A 22857-nucleotide genomic window follows, 5' to 3' on the forward strand; every position below is an offset into this window, starting at 1 on the left:
CAAGTTGGGCATTGGATTACTTCAGCTCTTTCATTCTCATTACCTCTACACTTCTATGACATTCTGAAATCTAGAACAATCTTTCTTATTGAGTTAAAAATTATTTTAGGAGCCCTGTCTTTCAAAGAAAATCAAGAGTTTCCCAAAGCAGCCCACTTGAAATACTACTCTTAAAAAGCTGGGTGTGTGTGGGGAGTACATATTGATTATTTATACATTTTCATCAATAACCTAGACTCACCCAACCATATTTTAAGCTGAATCTACCTTTAGATTCCAACTGAAACCTTCTTTAGATTATGTGGGGAAAATAAAAAAATCATGGCCCAAATAGTCTGAAAACTTAGAAAAAATATCTTGAGGTAATGGGAGAATGGATAGGGGCAAGTAGTTTTCTTCCCATTTCTTTATGTATGCTATAATTTTTCATAACAAGTTCAAAATAGTGCTAAATATGTATAAAAGAATAAATTAAAATCAAAATAATGCCCAGAAAATTAAAGCATATGGAAATGTTCCTGCTGATCCCAAAGTCTGCTGGATTCTCAATTCAAGATGCCCTAGTTTAATTTTCATGTTTTGAAAACATATTTGAGATGCAGCCAAAATACATCATGAAAACTACATTTTGAAAATCTTGTTAATTTATGTTTCATTTTAGAAGAAAAATTTGTTTCATTTTTAAAATTTATTTCCCTGAGTCTTACCAAAAGGGTGGTATTGATTACAATGTTTACTTACAGTTTGAAATCTCTCTAAACTTTAAACTCAGCTTAAAAGCAGGATCATGTATCTGTTCTTGAGTAAGTGTGAGGCAAAATTGCTATAATCAAATAACTTTAGTATTCACATTAAAAATAAAAATAACATTGAAGTCATTTTAGGTAGACAATTTGCAAAGGCTCCCCTGAGTCCCTTAATAATTGCACATCCCAAAATCTCTGAAATTGTGATTGATGCATTGATAAATACTTTCTTCTGTTTTAGATAAAGAAGAAACTATTGACTAAAACTAAAGCCAAGTTTTGCTTTTAAAATATGTCCAGTGAATGTCAAACTATATCATAGCCTAATTCACACTGCAATACATATCATGAACAATGTACCAATTATAAATCCCTACTTTAAATCTAGATTTTATAATGACAGCTCTGCTTTCAAACAGTTATATTGTTGGCAAGATTTCTCTGAATATTGACTACAGGGATTACAAGGTCATCGTTGGTTCCAATGAATCCCATAAACTTGTGAATAAGAAGCCCTTATTTTTCCAGGGCTTTAAGTGTCATGATAAGGAATAGAATATGTCAATAACCTGCTCTGTAGGTTTCCTGTCTTAGATGTCTGGATTTGATCACATCTCAGGTAATAAATTTGCCTCATAATTATTTAAGGAAGATCACTTGGAAACATGGATGGCCAAAGGAACTCTTAATATTTAAAGTTACTTGGAACCATTAAACAAATTTATTAATATTGATCAATTTTAATTAATATTAGCCTCAGGATAACAAACCAACGTTAGATGATTTTGAGCACTCTCGTGATTATTCGTATTACTAATGCTTGATTTGTTTGTCCAAATTATCCTTTCATACACAAGCTTTAACTGTTCCCGAACATCAAGTCTGATTCAGATGGCAGTAAGAAAAGGTACAAAAGCTTTATCCACATCAGCGTCCTGATTAAGAAGCTAGAGTTTCGCTGACACTATGAGTTTCATTATTCTCAACCTGTGAATAACAGCTTCCATAGCCATCTAAATGACATCCTACTCCTGCCAGTATGTACCGCTGACTCAGCCTTACCCTTTTGGTGTACATACTTGATTCTCATTGCTTCTGTGTCTCTTGCCTTCAATATCTTTCCTTTTTCTTTCTTAAAAGTCAAGAAACTTCTGACAGCCTCAACTCCAGGGTGCCATTTCTTCTATTTTTAACTCCTTGACCCTTTAAGCTATGTGTATTACTCTTTATGTGTCAGTGGTCTGTCTCTCATTCTCAGAGAAGCAGTAACAATGTAGTTTTTTCTTGGTACTCACACAGAGCCAACTGTAATACTCAGTCTGCAGTAGATATGTCACATATGCTTGATGAATGAAGAAACAGCAATGCAATTTGGAGAAACTTCCCAAAAGAGTTATATTGCCCACTCACCCTTGCAGTGTGTTAACCCTCTGTGAAAACAAATATTAACGAACTATATTATTACATCCCCCTACTCTCCTTTATAAGCATCCTTTGCAACAGCAACTATATTGCCCACGTATAGGTACTTGGGGAGAAAAGGAAGAAAATCAGGAAAATGATTGAGTTAGGATTCATCTTATTGCTTAACAATCAGAATTTATAATGTGATATTAAGAGTTTTTAGGGAGATATATAGCTTGAAATAATGTATTCTGTTTATTAAATTATTTTAAAAACCCAGGAAATTATGCTTACTACCAAGCTTTGCATTTGATTTTTCTAGCCCTGTCATTTCTAAAATATGTGGGCAGAAATATTCTTCTGGAAGCCTGGTATTCTGGTTTCTTAGACTTGGGAACAAAGTAAAGTGGGCTGTTGAATTAATTGGAGCTGAAACAAAAGGCTTCCTGAACCTCACCTGTTAATCACTGAAATGAAAGGCCAATTCAAAGATGTAACACAAGCCTGTCAGCCGTCCAGAACTGCTTGCATTGCTACGAATTCACTTATGACTCTCCTGGGAGTACCACTGCTGTGAAACCTACAGATTTAGAAACTGCCCCCAAATTCTGCTCAGCACAGAATGCAAACATTTGACTCATATGGCACTTGTTTGTCAAATGAGCCAGGGCAGGGAAATTGATGAGTGTACTAATTATTCTTGAAAGAGCCAGAGAAGAGTGGAGAACATTCATGAACTTAAGATAATGAAGTGAAGAGCAAGGGAATGAATTTCCCCAAATTTTAAAAGGCTTCGGATTCACAGACAGCACGGCTGGTGAGCAGGATGGGGCTTTCTCAATTAGAAACAGGCCTCCTCCTCTATTGCAATCCTGACATCTCCCTTGCGGATTAAAGCAATTGGAGCATAAATTTTTGGAAATTGTGAAATTTTTATTTTTTTTTCCAGCATTGTATATCCATGCGTAATTGGGAAATACAGACCATAACTGCTTTGAGTAATCATTTGTCTTCTTAGTTTTTATACAAATTAATGCATTTTCTCCTAAGTACCAAAGAGGAACATCATGGTAGTTCAAATGGTGGAGCCTCTCAAAAAAAGGCTAAATTACTATTTAAGATAAGCATACAAAGGAACAATCATAAGCCTAAGTGAAATTATTCTGGACTTTTTAAATAGTGAGTCAAAATTGGTTTTTAAGCCACAGATACTTGCCTGCATCCAAGTTACAAGTCAAAAATGTCATAAGTATGAGTAAGAATAAAATTTTTAAGTTGGTATACTAATACAAAGGGGCAATGATTTTAAGCTCCTTGCAAGGAAAATTAAAATATTTAATATCTTCTACATCCTTTCTCCAGAAAATAGATAAAGAAGACACTAGAAGAAAGAAACCTGCAAAAGAGAAATATCTTAGGTGAGTAGGCACCCATTGCCATAAAAGGACACAGTGGACTTTACCCAGAGATATTTGCATTTTTAACTGGACGTGGTTAAAGATTGAGAAATTTCCAAGCCAGAAGAAATGAAGCTTTATGTTGGGAAATCAAGTCGTATGACTTACGTTTAAAATGGAAAGTATTTGAATGTGTGCTGGAGTAATATGAGCTATCCAGTGTCCATAAAATCATACCAATGGGATATCAAAAAAACTCTGATGAAAGTTTACCATGTTTACGGAGCACTGTTGAAGGTTCTACAAGGGCTTGCACTCGCCTTCAAAGAGCTGTTCATTTAGTAGTGTTACAAGAAATACACAGAAATCTGATGAGAAACTGGTTGGTTTAAGACATAGCACAGAAAGAGATGTTATGTGAGAACACGAAGATTGGAAAACCAGTTCTTCATGCTGAAGTGGTCAGGAAAATTTATGGTAATTAAACATGCACAGTTGCTTGTTTTGCCTAATTGTAGAAACATTCCCACTGGCTGAACTCTGCTTTTCTGCTTTTAAAATGACTCTCAAGTCTTTCATTATTCATTTACTGGGGAACACAAACAATCCTGACAAATCCTCTTCTCCCATTTCTCACCTACTGTGTTACCCCCTCGACCATCATAACCCTCTCACAAAGGGTGGTTGATGTCACAAGAAACTGTTTAGCATAGTGCCTGTAATTGTCTTTCTTTTATCCCCCATAAAATATTTCAGCTTCTCTAGTAACTCAGAACTGAGCATATCCAGATAAAAGATAAGGTTAGATTATTAAAAAGAAACTAGAGTGGAGAATTATGTTTGGGTGACCCCATTTGAACTAAGGCAATATATTGCAAACACACTCAACTAGGCCAGAAAAGACATGTTCTTCCCAGAGGTTTGCCAAAGCTGGTTGCAGTGCCAATACCTTTGATCTCAATGTTCTCCAGTAACTAGGATTGTGGCTTAATAAAATGGAATCCTTTTGTCCTTGGTTTCTGAAAATAAATACAGATCATGGGCACCATCGGGGCATGCAGGTGCAACCAAGTGTCCCGTGTACCCTATGCCCATCAAGCCAGGGCAGCACATTCTGTCTAAGGATGCCCTGAGGAATGCTTCAGATGCAGCCAAAGGCAGGAAGCTGTTTCCCAGGCAGAATGAGTTATTCAGGGGAAATCCTAGACTCAGGATTGTTCCTTTGCATGCTTAGCTTAAATAGTAATTGAGCCTTTTTCTGAGAGGCTCCACCATTTGAACTGGTAAATGTTCTGTAGTTATTCAGTTTCACAATGACTAGTTCTGGATTACAGAAAGTTAAATCTAAACTAGGACAGAAAATCGACAATAGAAGCAATTCATAGATTCTTGAATTAGGATAGTGACTCAGGCCTTCAAGGAGGGTTTTGTTAATGTTTTTGTATTTTTGTTTCATTTGGTTTAGAGAACTGCTAGAGTGGCCAAGACTGGGTCCATGGAACAAAAGGGTATATACCAACTATCTCAGGTAGATAACTGACATTTCCTTTTTTTTTTTTTTTTTTTAACATAGTGTTCACTGTGTTGAAATGGATACTTGAGGGTAAATTACATGGTGTGCTCCTTTTTTTTTTTTCCAGTTAGTTCTAAAGCAGGAAATGATAGACTGTTCTATTTCCTTGCATGTCAGAAGAGAAATGTCAATCATTTTATTGGCTAGGAAAATTTCTGCCCAGTTTCGTGGGCCCAAGGGACCTTAGATATAAGAAAGACTAAAGCTGAGAGTGAAGAATGCATAAAATAGCACTGTTCTTAGAAAACTTCCTGAGAGAATGATTGGCTATACTTTATCTCTCTTCTGCTATTTAAATCTTCCCCTCTTGTATTTTCTTTGAACTTTGGGCCATAATAAGCCTTCAGACTATTCTGCCTCTCAGAGGTCTCCGGATGTATTGGAGAAGCTGTGGGTTCAGATGTATGCAAGTGGGTTCAGATGTATGCAAGTCTCCTCGCACATTTGCCATACTAACCCATTGTTTAAAACTACCATGTTCTCGGCTGGGCGTGGTGGCTCACGCCTGTAATCCCAACACTTTGGGAGGCCGAGGCGGGCGGATCACGAGGTCAGGAGATCGAGACCATCCTGGCTAACACGGTGAAACCCCGTCTCTACTAAAAATACAAAAAATTAGCCGGGCGCGGTGGCGGGCGCCTGTAGTCCCAGCTGCTCCAGAGGCTGAGGCAGGAGAATGGCATGAACCCGGGAGGCGGAGCTTGCAGTGAACGGAGATCGCGCCACTGCACTCCAGCCTGGGGCACAGAGCGAGACCACATCTCAGAAAAACAAAAAAACAAAAAAACAGAAAACAACAAAAAAAACCTGCCATGTTCTCAAGTTTTTTTTATTTTTTAATAGAAGGGCAATTCCATTTGTTGGAAGATTTTTCTTACCAAATGTCGGAGAGTTAAAAAGAAATTTCCCATATACAGCACTTCAGAAGGACCCAAGTCGTTCACAGACTGTTATGACTACAATTAAGTCTTCTCTCAGTAGATGATATCAACTGGAAACCCACCCAAACAAGCTGAGTTCCATTCAAAGCAATACCAGCACCTACCCTGTGTGACTCTGTGTTTCCTCTTTTCTTCTGAAAACAACTTAGCCCCTTCACAGTAATGATGTCTTCAAATAATTCTGAAGAGCCAAGGACTGAGAGCATAGGGTTGATCTCCATCATACCTAGTGCAGCTCTGCCTGATTGCACAAAAAACTTAGTTTCCCTTTCAAATGAAATTAGCATAGATGAATGTATAATTTCTGAGTAATTTGCCAGACCGTCCCCCTTTTTCTCATAATAAGGCTCTTCTATTCACCATCTTCATCTTCAAGGATCTCATTTTGAGCTAAATAAAACTGTAGAAATATCTACTGATGTTTCTGCTCTAACTTTGTTTATCAGTCTTGGATATATAAAGTTTGGCTTGGTGCCTTATCAGTTAAAACAGCTAACATTTTCAGAGTTCTAGCCAAAGCTGTTAGCAGAGTCTTACTCTCCGTTTGATATCCAGAGATACTTAATCCCCACTTTGGGTAGATCTCACTCTTCCCTACCCACCACTGATTTTGAATAGAAAAAGGATTATTTTGCAATTTTCCTGCTTGGACTTTGTTTCTCACATTTTAAAATTATGCTTTATCCCCCTCTTCTGAAAACAATTCTATCACTATCTAAAGAAATGCGTGTTTCAACACATCAAATCTTAAGTTATCTCAGGTGTAAAAGTGTGTATTTTCCTAAAGAAAATGAAAAATGAAAAATTATATATAATTCATGCTTATTAGTTTGTCAAAAATTAAAAAGCAGGATAAATTATTTATGAATGTGTAATTGGTATATTCTTTCTGAGAACAAACAGAAGATATGTAATAAAAGCTTTAAAGTACACTTATATTTTAAGCAACTTCACCTTAAAATCCTTATCCTAAAATTACTATTAAAAGCATAAGTAGGCCGGGCATGGTGGCTCACGCCTGTAATCCCAGCACTTTGGGAGGCCAAGGTGGGTGGATCAGCTAGGGTCAGGAGTTTGATACCAGCCTGGACAACATGGTGAAACCCCGACTCTATTAAAAATACAGAAATTAGCCAGGAGTGGTGACTGGTACCTGTACTCCCAGCTACTAAGGAGGCTGAGTCAGGAAAATTGCTTGAACCCGGGAGGCATAGGTTGCAGTGAGCTGAGATTGTGCCACTGCACTCCAGCCTGGGCGACAGAGTGAGACTCCCTCTCAAAAAAAAAAAAAAAAAAAAAAAAAAGGCAGATAGATAGATGAGCAAGGAAATTTGCTGAACTGTTACTTATATATCAGATCTTCTACAGCAGGAGATTGAAGTATACTGGTTATATTCATGGGATAAAATATTATAATATTGGGCATTAAAAATTATGTTTTAATGTAAAATACTTGTAAGTAAAAATTAGACTATAAATCTGCACATATGGAATGAGAGTATATATAGAGAGAGCGAAAGAGAGAGTCATGCATATATTTATACTGAAATGAAAAACTTTGCAACTCTAGATAAGTAAATTATTTTCTATTTTTCAAGTATTAAGTTCTTTTCATACTTTTTTTTGTTTGTGATGGAGGTTCACTCTCGTTGCTCAGGCTAGGAGGCAGCAGTGCAATCTTGGCTCGCTGCAACCTCTACCTCCTAGGTTCAAAGGATTCTCCTGCCTCAGCCTAAGTAGCTGGGATCCCAAGTAGCTGGGATTACAGGCATGTGCCACCAAGCCCGGCTAACTTTTGTACTTCTAGTAGAGATGGGGTTTTACCATGTTGGCCAAGATGTTCTCGATCTCCTGATCTTGTGATCCGCCTGCCTCAGCCTTCCAAAGTGCTGGGATTACAGGCGTGAGCCACCGCACCCGGCCCATATCTCTTTTTCACAATACATCAGAATTATAACATAATTACGCTATTTAAAAATGTACAGAACTATTCTATAAGCATTTGTAGACATAGAACATAAGAGTAAAAAGCTAATAATTTGCAGGTTGCAACTTTTAAAACCAAGTCCATCTTCTCACACTGTAAGAGCAAGATTAAATAATTTCATATAATATGATGCTTTTTGAAAACAGATTACTGATATTGCTCTAAAAACACAATTTTCAAGGTATTTTCAATAGTAGAGAATAGCTTTCTTTTAACAATTTGTTTAAATTATTTAAAGAAAGCTATTCTCTACTGTTGAGTCATTCATATACAGTATTTCTTTTCAAAATACTGTGACTATAAAAGTTTGCAGTGTGTGTGTGTCTGTGTGTGTGTGTGTGTGACTGTGTGTGTGTAGTCATTGTCTGTCTTCAACTACTTAACAAAATTAACCAGGTCTTTGAGTGTTATGAAGACATCCTAAAGGCAGGCAGACAGCAGTTGCTCTAGGTTCATGCTATTGCTCTGCTTAAAGAACACGCACAAAGGCAAATTATCAGCACTCTTTCAACCCAACAAGCATAGTAATACATAAACAATGGGCCTTCAATAAAGAGCTATTAACAGCTACTTAGTGAGCCTCTACTACAATCCGAACTCTGTCTTACTCCTTCCATAGATAAAAAGAGGTTTAAGAATGATTACCTTCTAAACTCAAGGATTCAAATTTTAACAAAAACAGAAGAACAAGTGAGAAAGCTAGCAGCAATGCGAGCATGCTTGAGGACATAGAAAAGTCATAGAAATCTGCAACATGAAAAAAATCAGAGAAGTGGTCAAAGTGGGTATCAGAAAAAGGTTACGGGAAAAGCTGAACATTGGTTGGATTCGAGCAGACTGGAAGATGCAAACTACAGCCACAGGTCCAAACAGGTAAAAGCAAATGTGCAAAACAGGCCACTATAAGACGTAATAGACAGGGATGGAGACAGTGACAACATGGAGAGGGGGCAATTGCTTCTCTTTCCCAGCAGGTTGTCAAAAGGTTATGAAGACCTGGTGTTGGCAGGTCTTGGGTTTTCCAATTCCAGTTTTTTTGCCTGAAGACAAAAGGGAGTGAGTCATGGGTATGATAGTGATGCCAATTGATTCTAATTATGGAGTCCTAGCCCCTCTGTCAGACAGGGTTCCAGTCAAAAAAAGCGTAACCGCTAGGAGATGTGATATTTACTATGGGGTTTTGGCCTTGTGTAATTATCAGAACTGGTTACACAGTCAATTTTATTTTTAGATTTATTTTTTATTAAAAAAAAAAATTGGGATACATGTGCAGAATATGCAGGTTTGTTACATAGATATACATGTGCCATGATGGTTTGCTGCACTTATTGACCTGTCCTCTAAGTTATCTCCCCTTACCCCTGACACCCAACAGGCCATGGTGTGTGTTGTTCCCCTCTCTGTATCCATGCGTTCTCAATATTCAACTCACTCTTATAAGTAAGAACATGTGGTGTTTGGTTTACTGTTCCTGTGTTAGTTTGCTGAGGATGATGGCTTCCAGCTTCATCCATGTCCACACAAAGGATATGATCTCATTTCTTTTTATGGCCGCATAGTATTCCATGGTGGTGGGAATGTAAATTAGTTCAACCATTGTACAACACAGTATAGCGATTCCTCAAGAACCTAAAACCAGAAATAGCACCCAAAGGAATATAAATCATTCTACTATAAAGACAAATGCACGTGTGTGTTTATTGCAGCACTATTCACAAGAGCAAAAACTTGGAACCAACCCAAATGCCCATCCATGGTAGAATGGATAAATAAAATGTGGTACATAGTCGATCTGAGGCTATTGTTCATCGTTTCTGTGTCTGGTGCTAGAATCAGAAGTTCAAAAAGCAGGACGTTAGGAAGGAAGAGTGGACATGAGAGGAAAGCAAGGGAAATCTAGAACCTGTGAGGCTGAACTGGAACCCACAAGGAAGAAAAACCTGCAGTGGCCTCTCACTGTTCCCAGGCTTCCAACTTCAGTGAAATAAGTGTCCTGCAGGAGAAGCTGTGGGCTGGGTTGCTGCCCTACAAACCAGCTGAGTTAGCATATAAGCAATAACTTGTGCACTGCAGTAGTGCTTTGGACTCTCCTCTGATCTCCAAACATAGAAAGATAGCTGCTGCAACGGCAGCCACTACCTGATCCTCTTTCAGCTCCTCTATTTCTCTGACAAATGCGTTTTAGCTTTTTGATGAAAGGTGCCAGTTCTCCTGCAGAGAACCCCCTTCATCAAAGTTGGGGGCTTGGAAGAGTAGAAGGAACTTAGATAAGATGATAAACAATGTCAGTTCTGGAATTTACTCTTTGCTGGAGTAATTCTAGGCTGGCCACTTAACTTCTCTGGGCCTCAATTTTCTCATGAATAAAATGGAAGAATTAGGGTGGCCTCTAAGTTGGCAAGCCTAGAAAAACAATGCCTGTGAAGATGAAAATAATATGCGAAAATTGCACTGGGAGAGGCTGCTCACATCTTTGCATGGGGTACGTAAAAATACCTAATGAAAGATCTGAAATTAAGCTCACAGGCCAATTCAAAGGCAACAATATGAAATAAGGAAAGACAGGAAGACAAGAGTATGGTGAAAAGAAGAGAATTAGGAGCTGAGAGACCTGGACTCTTGTCTTGACTTCATCACTGACTACTTGACCTATAAACACAATCACTGGACTTCAGAGGGCCTCAGTATTCCCCTCTGTGAACTAAAGGCGTGAGGTGGTGGTGCTCATCACTGACTGCACAATGGAATTCCCTAGGAAGCTGTAAAAAATATTGATGTGCAGATCCCATCCCTAGGGATCCTGATTTCATGGGTCTGCAGTGTGGCCTGGGCATCAGGATTATTTAAAGCTCCCCAGATTCTAATGTGAAGCTAAGCTTGAGAACTCTTTGTTAGGGATTGCTTGGAAAACGGCAGGATGATTTAATGGCGGTGGGAAGACTTTTCCCCTCCCCCCACCACACACATACATGTCCACCACAAACCTGTCAGGCTGCGTGACATTTCATCCTTAGAGATTCACCCCATTGAGCTTTGAAGGCTCTTCATTACTTATTAAAATTCATATACTCCTGGTAGATGTGACACCTTGAACTTATAATAAGTATATCTTACCCAGAATCAGAAAAACTAATTTGGAAAGAATTTCAGAGGTCACAAGTTCAAGCTGGCAAGTATTTTTATTGTGATTTTTTTAAGATAAGAAAACCGAAACTCAGAAATGTCTTCCTCCAGCATTAGGCTTTTCTTTAATCATTCCTTTTGGTGTGTATGTGGGAAGGGAGTTTAATTAATGACATCTTTCTTATATAACCGTTTTTTAAAAAAAGAGGTTTTGGATTGTACTTGTGTGATCATATATTTTTTCTTTTTCCTTTTTTTTTTTGAGACAGGGCCTCACTGTGTCACCCAGGCTGGAGTGCCGTGATGATCACAGCTCACGGCAGCCTTGAACTTTCGTGTTAGGACCACAAGCGCACCACCATGCCTGGCTAATTTTTGTATTTTTAGTAGAGACAGGGTATTGCCATATTACCCGGCTGGTCTTCAACTCCTGAGTTCAAGCCACCCGCCGGCCTCGGCTTCCCAAAGTGCTGGGATTACAGGGGAGAGCCACTGTACTTGACTGACCATGTATTTTTAAAAGCCATATGTGCTTTTATCTCAACGTATTTTAGAGTTTTAAATCCTTTCTAGATGGGAGTCACCATGAATGACATTTAGCCTTTAATATGCCTCATTTATCTAAACAAGCATTTCCTGCTCTGTGTTACCGTTCTGTAATTGCTCCCTGTGATCTACCTTTTACTCTTTGTACCTTTCATCTTGATCGACGATATCTCTGTTATGCTGGCCAAAAAGAATAAGTCATTGCAAATTCAAAAGCAGACAGATCTTCCCTTTATATCAAAAGACATAGCTGGCATGCAATGTACACGTCTGTTCTCAAAGACGTGTCGGGCATTTTGCCTCTCTGGGAATCGTTTAGGTTTCTATAAAGTGAATGGAGACAAGTCTATAAATGTGTAAAATGTTAAATAAATCAATCCCTAAAAGTAAAGTTCTAGTCTGTTTAAGCTTTGGTTATGCTAATTGGAGGACACCCTTTCTCTCCCCTTTAATTAGCATAGTCTGTCTAAATCAACCTGTCTGAATCAAACCCGAGGTATCTTTGTACCAGATGCTGGTTAAATGTTTGCAAAGGCATGACCTCATCAAAGATTCTATTCTATACGAAGGGATTCTGACGGATTCACACAAGCAGGAAGTTACGAGTAATATATTTATTATTCTTTGTGACCTAAATTATAATTGGAATAACACAAGCCTCCTTGTCAAAATTCCATTGCTGGTTTATGTCTCCATTGGGAAATTTTTTCTGTACAAAAGTAACTGCAAACAATTAAATAATTTTAAAAATTCTCACAAATTTGATGTTTCTCTCCCTTTACTATCTACTCTAAATCATAAAAATGAGTGTAACATTTGAGTATATCATATGTTGCTTACGTTAAGACATCTTATTTACACAAGGAACATTGCTATAATATGTTGATTTGAAAAAATATTTGATATGTTACATGTTCCAGCCTGAGAGAGAAGAAACCTCTTAAGATGTTTCCTAGATGCGACTATTATTTCCTAACTTACCAGACTAATGCAATTATTTTTTAATGAACTAAACAAGAAATAAAAATGTTCACTGATACCTGTCCAGGAAGAGAAAAAATAACATTACTTTCACTTGGAAAAGTTACTAGAACGATCTACTATGTTAAGGTTTAATATTTTTGAAAGTCTCGGGAACTTCGGGAATTTTGGAATTTATCCATGAATTAATAACTTTCAGTATTAATTTCCATTTTCTCTTCTTCATTTTGACTCAAACAATATGGAAAATGTTTTAATAAAATTTGTTTTGTGAATCATTCAGGGTTTTAAATAATAATAATTAACCCAGAGTGATATAGTACTTCTGAAGTCTAGTCTTTACTCTGCCACATACTGGTTGTGTAAAAATTAGCAAAGTTACCTTTTTAAAAACTGTGGTACAGTATTATCATTTGTAAAATTCATGTGTGATGAAAAAATACCTGACAAAATAGCAGCTACTTGAGAGAAAAAAGCACTTTTAAAACAAAACATGACTATCCATGAGAACGTTGTTACTTGTGATCCCTATCCATTAAAGATTCCATCAAATTTCATCTCCAGAACAACCCTCCCCAAAACTTGCCAAAATCTGGATCTTGCCACTTTCTTCTCATTCTTGAGATCTCTTCATACTTTGCTACTTAATTACATTCAACTTGCCGTTATAGAAATCTTTATTTTTTTAAATATTTTGATAGAATCATGGTGTTTAACATTAGAGGGAATATATGAAACAGTCTACTTCTATAGAGAAGTGTTGTACATTTGTGCAGCTTTTGTAATACAGGCTATATCTATTTAATATGTTTAATTAGTTTATTTACATATAACAGCTTCATTGATACACAATTCACATACCATATAGTTCATCCATTTAAAGTGCACATTCCAGTAATTTTTAGTATATTCAGAGTTGTGTGAGCATCACCACCATACATTTTAGACTATTAGTATTACCCTGAAAGAAATCCCATACCCACTAGCAGTCACTTCCCATTTTGTCCCAGTCTTCCCATTCTTAGGCAATCATTAATCGCTTTCTGTCTCAATAGATTTGCCCATTACTGACAATTCATATAAATGGAATTGTATATATATGTATATGTGTATGTGTGTGTGTGTATGTATGTGTGTATATATTTATATACGCACATACCACATTTTGGTTATCCATTCCTCAGTTGATAGACATTTGGGTTGTTTCTACTTTGGGGCTATCATGAATAACGCTTCTATGGATATTTATGTATAAGTTTTTGTAAGGACATATATTTTCATTTCTCTTAGGTGTATTCCTAGGAGTGGAGTTGCTAAGCAATATGGTAACTCTTTGTTTAACCTTTTAAGAAACTGCCAGGCTGGTTTTTTTATTTTATCAGTTTGCATTCTCGCCAACAATGGAAGAGTGTTCTAATTTTTCCACATACTTGCCATCATTTAGTATTAATCTGACTTTTAAAAATTAAATCCATCCTAGTGGGCATGCAGAGGTATTTCATTGTGGTTTTGAATGTATCCTATGTTTCCCTGATGGATAATGATGCTGAGCATCCTTTATCTGTTTTTGTATATCACCTTTGGAGAATTGTCTCTTCAATTCCTTAATCCATTTTTTGATTGGGTTATGTCTTTTATTAATTGTAAGATTTCAGGCTGGGAATGGTGGCTTAGGCCTGTAATCCTAGCATGTTGGGAGGCTAACGTGGGAGGATCGCTTGAGTCCAGGATTTTGAGACCATCTTGGGCAACATGGCAAGACCTGATGTCAACTAAAAATTTTAAAAATTACCCAGGTTTGGCAGTGTACATCTGTAGTCCCAGCTACTTGAGAGGTTGAGGCAGGAGGATTGCTTCAGCTCAGGAGTTTGAAGTTACAGTGAGCTATGATCATGCCATTGCACCCCAGCCTGCGTGACAAAGCAAATCCTTTTCTTTTTTTCTTTCTTTTTTTCTTCTTAAAAAAAGGCTTATACATTAGAAATGCAAGTCACTTATCAATGCAGTATTTTCTTGCATTATGTCGGTTGTCCTTTCACATACTTGGTGGTACCCTTTAAAAAGCAAAAGATTTTAATTTTGATGAAATATTTGTCTATATTTCTTTTGTTGCTTGTGTTTCGAACATCATTATCTCAGAAGGCTTTACCTAACCCAAGTTACAAAGATTTAGTCATATTTAATTCTTTTAATAATATTTTCACTATTTTTTAGTTATTTTTCAATGGTTGCTTTAGGGTTTACCATATATATCTTATCAGAATCTCTTCAGATATATTCTATGAATAATGCTACTCAAATTAGATATAGAGTTGTGACTCCTATGTAGCTCTTTTCTCCTCTCTTTTCTCCTCCTTCATTTTTTGTGCTATTGTTGCCATACATCTGACATATACATATGTTAGAGAGCCATCAATACATTTTTCTATCTATGATTTTGTATTATGTGTTCTAAAGAGGCTGACAGAAGGAAAAAGAGCTAGTTTATATTTATGTAGTTTGTTACATTAATTTTAATTTTCTTATTTACTCTTTCTTGATCTCCTCATTTCTTCCTGTGGATTCAAATCACCATGTGGTGGTATTTCTTTAATGAAAGTGGGTCCTCCTATCAAATTCTTTGTGTTATTATTGCCAAATAGGTTACATTTCCATATATAGGCCAATAACACTATTTTGTTTTATGTGATTTTAGATCTGTTAAAAGAAAAAAGAAGGAGAAATATGTAGTTTTTACAATCTTTTATAACTACCTACATAGTTGTTTTTAGTGAAGCTTTTCATTTTTTACATGGGTTGAATTGCTGTCTGGTGTCACTTGCTTTTAGCTTGAAAGGACTTCCTTTAGTATTTCTTACAATGCAGGCCTCCAGCAAAATGTTTTAGGTTTTGTCTGTCTTGGAAAGTTTTTATTTTGCTTTCACTTTTCAAAGATAATTTTGCTGGATATAAGATCCTTAGTGATCATTTATTTTTCTTTTAGCAATGTTAATGTTATCATACTGCCTCTAGCCTTCATTGTTTCTAATCAGAAGTCAGTTGTTAATATTACTATTCTCTTGTATGTGATGAGTTGTTTTTCTCTTACAGCTTTCAAGATAATTGTATTTATCTTTGGCTTTCATCATTTTCTCTATGATGTGTCTGTGTATGAATCTTTTCCATTTATCTTATGGGGAATTCCTTGAGTTACTTAAAGTATAAATTAATGATTTTCAGCAAATTTGGGTAGTCTTGTTTGATTGTTTTCTCTACACTTTCCTCTTTCCACTCCGACTCTACCAACAAATATGGAAAGCTTAGTGCTATCCCACATTTCTCACTTTTCTTTATTATTTTTTCACTTTTCTTTTATTAATTTTTCTCTGTGTTCTTCTGATTACATTATCTCTCTCTACCAATTGTTCTTTAAGCTTATTGATTCTTCTGCCAGTTTAAATCTACTATTGAGCCCCTTGAGTGAATTTTTCATTTCAGTTGTACTTTTCAACTCCAAAATTTCCATTGGTTCTTTTTATAATGTTTCTCTTTATTGATAGTATCTATTTGTTGCGACATTATCATCATATTTTTCTTCTTTAATCATGGTTTGCTTTAGTTCTTTGAACATGTTTGTAATAACTGCTTTGAAGTCTGTCTGTTAAGTCTGACATATGGACCTTCTCATGGTAATTTCTGAAAGTTTCTCCCCACTCCCCTCTTCACCCCATGAATATGAGTCATACTTCTCTATTTCTTTGCATTTCTCATAATTTTTGTCAAAAATTGGTATTTTAGATAAAACAGTATAACAGCTCTAAATACTGACCCTCCCCACTCCATATACCAGATTATTGTTTATTTGTTTAGTAACATGACTGGACTATTTTAGTGATGTCTGTATCTCTAGCAGTATGAAGCTTCTGATGCTGCTCCTCACAGGGTACAGCCTTGGGCATGTGCACAGTTACCCTGCTATGATATTAATTTCAGCAAGGTCTCTCTTTGTCTTTTTCCCTGATCTCTTAAATATATGCCTCTTTAGGTATCACACCCAGTTGTTAGCTTCTATTTATTGCTATCTGATCACTCTGTTGTTTTCAACAATTCCCTGGGACATAAATTGCTTCAGTCTGATCCTATTACATTTGAGTGTCTTTGAGGGGATACTTTCTGAGGCCAGACTTGGAGGTTAGTTCTGAACCTGAATAGTACTCTTTTTAGCTGTTTCTGTTCCTGGTTCTAATAAACTAGCTGGGCTTGTATTATTAGTTTGTTGTTCTTATGGAACTACCAGCCTCCTCTTTATTTCCTACTACCAAAATCTCATGGTTTCCCAAAGTGTCATTAGGCTTGAACTCCCCCATCATCTGTTTTAAATAAAGTCAGTTCCCTGGGGAGAGTGTTAGGGCCTTGTATTAGTATGGCCTGGGTCTCCCTGCTGGGCAAAATCTCTGAACTTCTTCAACAGGATGGAGTTATAGCCCTGCTTTAAGAGCAGGTCACCCAGCAGGTACAGTGGCATCTAGTCTTCTTAACTTACCTCTCCAAGGACTGAACTTTTTCCCTGCAAGTGATCTTGGGTGAGGTAGATTGGGGCCCCAGCATTCTTGGCCTGCTACCCCTGGAGTAGAGCCTTCACCCTGAGAGGGGCTTGGGTGGAGAAAGCCCCTTTCCAACCTCTTGGCCTCACTCACCTAGAATATAGCCTCTGTAGCACGAAATTTGAAGGGGCTGGTTTCCTGCCCCACTTAGGAAATGCTGGGTTTTGAGAAATTGAGAAATGTTGGTTTCCTGCCCCACTTGGGGAGATACCATAGTTCTCAACTGGGAGCTTGGGGCAGAGGATACGAATCTTGAGTTCTTGGCTGTACTGACTTAGAATGGAGCTTCCATCACACTGAACTGACAAATTGATTCCTAGAAAATAATTTCCATTAATAATTTTTCTGTGCTACAATTAATAGGTAAGAATATCCCTTTTATTTTTTACCAGGAAATGACATTGTCATTTATATTACATTATTACTGATACTGAAAATATTTCCATTTCTCAATATTGATTAGTTATTTATACATTTTGTGCATGTCTATTGAAACTATTGAGGCTTTTATTTTTATGAGATATTTATATGATAAAGATAAAAGTGACAAATATTTGCTAAGTACTTGTTTTACACTCTTTTTTGTTTGTTTGTTTTACCCCAAACACTTTGAGAGCCATGATATTCTGTATTGTAGACTTCAATTTTCCTTCATTTTGGAGGCACACCTTTAAACCCACTCAGTGGTGTTATCTGGGGGCAACTAACCAGATAATGTAAAGAAAAGCACATTTCTCAATTCTAACTCTTTTTTTTTCATTCATCTGGTTGAAGGAGAACACATCCATTCATCTTGACTAAGATAAATTCTTCCTGCATGGTGACTATCTCTTGACCATTCCTCTTAGTAGAAGGGCACCAGCATGTGCCCTCTAAAATGTGTAGTTTACCATCAATTAAGAATCTTAATTGGCAGTACACTGAGCTCTGTAGAGACAGCACTGGGGCACTTGAGAGCTGGACGGGCACTGAGAAACTCTGTGCCTTGTTGAGGAAAGATAACTAAGCCTGGGCAAAGGAGGTCCTAAGAAGCCGAGATGCAAAATGTCATTATATGCATTCTTTGTGCAAACTTGTCAGAAGGAGCTCAAGAAGAAGTACCCAGATGTTTCAGTCAACTTCTCAGAGTTTTCAAAGAAGTTCTCAGATAGGAGGAAGACTATGTCTGCTAAAGAAAAAAGAAAATTTGCAGACCTGTCAAAAGCGAACAAGACCCGTTAAGAAAGAAATGAAAACCTATAGCCCTCTTAGAGGGGAGACAAAAAAGAAGTTCAAGGTTTCCAATGTACTGAAGAGGCCTCCTTCAGCTCTTTTCTTGTTCTATTCTGAGTATTGCTCCAAAGTCAAAGGAGAACATCCCAGCCTATCCATTGGAGATGTTGTGAAGAAACAGAGATGTGAAATGACACTGCTGCAGATGACACGCAGTCTTATGAAAAGAAGGCTGCAAAGCTGAAGGAAAAATATGAAAAAGATATTGCTGTACATGGAGCTAAAGGAAAGCCTGATGCAGCATAAAAGGCAGTCATCAAGGCTGCAAACAAAGCAAGATAAAGTAAGAAGAGGAGGAAGATGAAAAGGATGAGAAGAAGGAAGATGAAGATGATGAAGATCATGATGAATGAGTTGGTTGTAACACAGTTTTTTTTCTTGTCTATAGATCATTTAATCCTCCTGTACACAACTCCTTTGAAAGAAAAAAACTAAAAAGTGGTGCTAAGATTTATTTTCAAATTGATCAGTGTCTTTATTTTGTGTAATTAACATACTACCAAATGTATCTTTAGATAGCCCTGTCCTAGTGGTGTTTTCAGTAGACACTAACCTTGCCTGGTGCAGTATGGGAGTTGTAAATTGCCATGGAAATTTAAAGTAGGTTCTTGATGCACAGCACAGATTAATCATATACAGGGATGGGGGTTTTTCATCCCCATTTATCTCAGATGCACTGAAATAATTACATGCAATTGTTCTGTTAACTAACTACTCTGTAATTGCAAAAAAAAAAGTAGCTTTTTTTGACTTTCTGAATGCTTCTAAGTAAATATAGTTTTTTGTTGTTTTTAGAAAACCTTAATTCTCAAGTTTTTCTCAGACAACATTTTCAACCTATTTAAATGCCTCCTGTAAATGTCTGCTGTTTTCCTTTAATAGGGTAGCCATATTTAGTTAAACGTTCCACATTTTCTAGCATCTGGGCTACAGGTAATTATGGGTTGCATAAATTCTCAGGTAACCAGAAAAAAATTAAATTCAATTTCAAGGTGACTGCGAGTTGAAAGCATGATATGCAAATCCATACATCAACTCTAACTGATCTAACTAGTGACATTACAAAGGTAGTTAGTCATTAGAACACTCCAGGATGGCTGTGCAGACAGATAACTGCTAGTGGGCAATCCTCCCTTATCAACCAAAATCCAACTAACAGGAAAATGAAAACATAGGCACATATCCTGCAAGTTTATGTTAAGTTGTTATTTATATTTGTATTATTAGTTTGCAGTAGGATTAGACAAATGTGATTTTATTTTCTTAAAATATCTGGCTGGTAGTAGTTCTAATAGGAAATACTGATCAAAGTAAGTAACAGTCCAGTTCATTTGGGAAAGCAATCAGCTTCTATCAGATAATTTTGCTCTATGGTCTGAAATAATGTAGAATCATATTAATTTAGTCCAGAAATAAGTTGAAATTATGTGTTACCACCCATTCTCCCTAAACATATACCATGGGCTATAATAACTTGCAGTTTTTTCCTTCTGCCCTGAAAGGAAACCTTTCTAACTGAAAGCTCTGGAATCATATAACCTATATTTTATTGGTGGCGGGGGAGGGGTATCTTAAAAATGGAAATTCCAAACTGGCATTTTCTCCAGAATGCAGCTCAGGCTCACTTTTCAGATGTGACCTCATCCTGAACTTCTCTCAAACAGCACAGTCAACTGAATATATTTGTATGACCCAATCATTTTACTGGAGTTTGAATATATCTATTTCTATATATCTGCATATCTCTATATTGGCATACATCTATAGATAGATAGATAGATAGATAGATAGATAGATAGATAGATAGATAGATGCCAGTATTAGCAGGGAAATGATACTCCAAAGTTTCAGGTATTCAAAACTTCTCCATATGAAAATCTGAATGTACTTTGTTACTAACTGAAAATGTTTTGCCCACTATTATCTGTCCCTATGTGAGTCTTCCCATCATAAGCAAAAACCTTGGAAGATCAAAAAATGTAAAACACAGTAGCTAATGTTTAAATCCCCAGAGTATGTTATTAGCCTATGTCCACTTTGAGTAGGGAAAAGGAAGTCAATTGCCCATTTTGTCTCAGGCAATTGCTATAGCCACAGTTACCAGAAGGAATAGAAATTCACATTGCAGCATTTTTTCCTTCAGTGAATTTTACAAAACGGATTTGTGACAACGGTCCCACCCAGTAGCACCACAACACACCGTGCCATGCCAACACATTCTTGCCATTGTTATTCTCAATGGCTCAGAGGTAAAAACAATAGAAATTCCTCTGGGCAAGAATATGAGCCAGCAGGCCCCAACCTAGTGAAGAAAGTTTATGTTTAAAAGGTTCAATGTTTTTAGTAAAGTGGTTTCATGGACTTTATTAGGCGTTCATGCATTTTGCTAGTGATATTTTTAAGTAAATATTTCACAGATTTGATTTATAAATCCAACTTTTGACAAGTCTGACCCAAAAAAAATATATTAAGCCCTCCAAATGGGAAACATGTCCATCTTTGGTTATGAATATTCATAGGTCTGAAAGCATCCTATGCAGAATACTAGGTAGCAAGCACCCTTGGCCCACACATCTGTGCTCTATTGTGTTTTCCTGAACAAATCGACTCATTCAGGGACTATAAAACAAGAATTCATATAAAAGTGTATGTAAGGAAGACACGTTTCCCTTTTTAAAAGTTCATTCATCCATGATGAAGCTATTAAAAGTAATTCAAGTTAACAATAAAGAACAAAAGATAATTGTGTGGATCTATGTGGTGGGAAGACCCAGACATGGCAGTGAGGCTAGAATGATGGAGACCCAGACACCAGACAGACCACAAGGATGTCCTCTGGGGACTTATTGGAGAATAAATAAAGAGTAGGAGATCTACACAGATGTGCCAAAGACTCATGGTAAACAGCTGGCAGACATTCCAGTCAGTGAAGAAAGTGTGGTGCTGGAGAGTGCTGGGGTCAGGAGAGATGCGGCAGGACATGGGAATGGTGCTGGAAAAGAATGAACAGCCAGCAACACAGAGAAGTTAAGGAAGATACCTGGGAAGTCAGGACCTGGGAGGTGCAGCTGTAGCATATACTAAGGGAGGGGACCACCCCTCATATTGTCTTATGCCCAATTTATGCCTCCAAAGAAAGAAGTAAAAACTGAAAGGCAGTAATGAAATGCACAGGCAGACAGCCCGGCATGTGCCCGGGGCCTGGTAGTTAAAAATCAGCCCCTGACCTAACTGCTTGTGTTATCTATAGATTCCAGACATTGTATAGAAAAGCACTGTGGAAATCCCTGTCCTGTTCTGCTCTGTTCTAATTACTGGTGCATGCAGCGCCCCCACCCCGTCACATACCCCCTGCTTCCTAAATCGATCACGACCCTCTCATGTGGACCCCCTTAGAGTTGTAAGCCCTTAAAAGGGACAGGAATTGCTCAGTTAGGGAGCTCAGCTGCCGGCCAAATAAAGCTCCTTCCTTCTTTAACTGGGTGTCTGAGGAGTTTTGTCTGCTACTCGTCCTGCTACAGTACCAGGGGAGGTGTGTTCAGGAATAAATCTCTGACACATCTGTGGGCCCTGGTTCTCAAGAAACTGAGACATTGGAGGGGCTCACAAAGCAAGGACTGCAGCACAAATGACCCTCCTTCTAATCTGAAAAGGATTCTCAAAAATAGGAAGGGGGAAAATTCCCCCTTGGCAGTATGTGTCAGAAACTGATCAGAGTAAAGGCAGTCCATATGCAAGTTATATAACTCTACCTCCATCCAGCCTCTACTCTATCATAATATGCACTCTTACTGATAGGAAAGCATCTTGTTTGAAGGTATGTTGGGGCAGATAAAAAATGATGGAATGCTGAAAATCATTGAAATAGGAACTTTGTCATAAAAGAACCAAGTTAAGGAGCCTAGGTCATGAGTGCAGTGTCAGGAATGGATTTGAATTTAGGTCAATCACGATGCTGAGCTCTGAGCACCAGGCAGCTGGATGTTACAGGAGTATCATGCACCTTAGAGTCAGACTGGCCAGGGTTCAATTCCCAAGCCGTTGCATACCATAAGGCATGTTTTTACATTCACTGACTCATTTTCCTACTACTTTAGATCCTCATGACCATATTATTTTTTTTAAGTACACAGCACATTTGGTATACTTTAGCTCTTCATTGACTTATAACATTCCTCCCACTACCTCCTTCAAAATCTGTCCCTTCCCATTCAGCTGGAAAATGGAGGGAAATGTCTTTCCCATCTAATTTTCTAGGGCTGAGGCTCACACAGAGGATGCTGGAGAAGGAACAATAGAGAGTG

General features: G+C 37.4%; 1 pseudogene; it reads left to right on the top strand.

The window, feature by feature from the left end:
- Positions 1-8802: 8802 nt before the first annotated feature.
- On the top strand, positions 8803-18906 carry LOC105549570 (annotated as a pseudogene).
- Positions 18907-22857: the final 3951 nt, after the last annotated feature.

The sequence above is a fragment of the Mandrillus leucophaeus genome, unplaced genomic scaffold, assembly GCF_000951045.1.
Source record: "Mandrillus leucophaeus isolate KB7577 unplaced genomic scaffold, Mleu.le_1.0 Scaffold444, whole genome shotgun sequence".
Classification (NCBI taxonomy): Eukaryota; Metazoa; Chordata; class Mammalia; order Primates; family Cercopithecidae; genus Mandrillus; species Mandrillus leucophaeus.